Raw genomic sequence first — 1405 nt, 5'->3', positions numbered from 1 at the left:
CGAGCCGGGCTGAATTTCAGACAGGCCAAGTCTGAGGGAAAGAAACTTTTACAGTAGATATTAGTCTCCTCTTGTCTTGTTGCTTACAGATGTTAATACATACCCATCCAGCAAGTCTGTTTGTGGGAGTCCCTGGTACCAATAGGAAGTTAAGCAGAGGTGGGGGTTTTTCCTAAAGGAAGTATAAGCCTGGAGGGCTTGTGAAATTGCCTGTCTGAAATGAAGGCAGGCTATACCTTCAGGAAAGCCTGGGAGAACTGTTTTGTAGAGGTGCACTGATACATCGGTCTGATGTTGGATTGGCACTGATTTAAAGAAAATTGTCTGTATCGGAAATTGGCCTGATATGGTTGATAAATGGCCCATGCATGCACATAACGAGGTGGCGAGGAGCACAGCCTGGCAGCTTGGAAGTCTGATGCGGTGGGAGGGGAGAGGGGGAAGGAAAGGGGTGTGGCAGGAGGTGGGGGGCAGATCAAGGCCCCCACAGTGAGGGAGGGAGTGGAGCTGGGGCAGGGGTTGGGGCAACTGCTGCCCAGCCAGGGCAGGGCAGGCGCAGGATGGAGCTATGGCTCGTCCAGTGGGGGGTGGCTCCCGCCACTGTATGCTGCCTGTCTGGAAACTGCTCGTTCACTCATCCAGTGGCTTCTGTTACTGCTTTGACTGCTTGTCCAGGTGGAAGCAGCGGCGGGGCAGGCTGGGGCTGGATCTGCATGGGGTAGGGCAAGCTGCAGCTGGGGCTGCCCAGGGCTCTTCCCAGCGGGGACTGGGCTGTGCTGTGCTCAGGGCAGGCAGTGGGAGAGGGGGGTTTCATAGTTGGTAGGATCAGAAGAGACCTGAGCAGATCATCAAGTCTGACCTCCTGCCATGGCAGGAAAGAGTACTGGGCTCAAACGGCCCCGGCAAGGTGTTCATCCAGCCTCCTCTTAAAGACCCCCAGGGTAGGAGCCAGCACCACTTCTCTTGGAAGTTGGTTCCAGATCCTAGCCACCCTGACTGTGAAGTAGCGCCTCCTGATGTCTTGCCTGAATCTACTGTCTGCCAGCTTGTGACTGTTATTTCTTGTCAGTCCTGGTAATGCTTGGGGGAACAGGGATTCCCCCAATACCTGCTGGTCCCCCCTGACTAGTTTGTAAATGGCCACCAGATCCCCTCTCAGCCTTCGCTTATGAAGGCTGAACAGGTTCAGGTCCTGTAGCCTCTTCTCATAGGGCCTGCCCTGCTGACCCCTGATCATGTGGGTGGCCCTCCTCTGGACCCGCTCCATGCTGTCCACATCCCTCCTGGAGTGCGGCACCCAGAACTGGATGCAGTACTCCAACTGCGGCCTGACCAGTGTCACATAGAGGGGGAGGGTCACCTCCTTGGACCTGCTCGAGATGCATCTGTGGATGCATGACAAGGT

General features: G+C 55.8%; 1 protein-coding gene across 2 annotated transcripts in view; it reads left to right on the top strand.

The window, feature by feature from the left end:
- Positions 1–1405, top strand: part of PWP2 (PWP2, small subunit processome component) — a 31145-nt gene that overhangs the window by 22524 nt on the left and 7216 nt on the right. The gene's annotated exons all lie outside the window — the stretch shown is intronic.

The sequence above is a fragment of the Alligator sinensis genome, unplaced genomic scaffold, assembly GCF_000455745.1.
Source record: "Alligator sinensis unplaced genomic scaffold, ASM45574v1 scaffold1162_2, whole genome shotgun sequence".
Taxonomy (NCBI): domain Eukaryota; kingdom Metazoa; phylum Chordata; order Crocodylia; family Alligatoridae; genus Alligator; species Alligator sinensis.
This window is presented reverse-complemented; position numbering and strand designations above follow the sequence as displayed.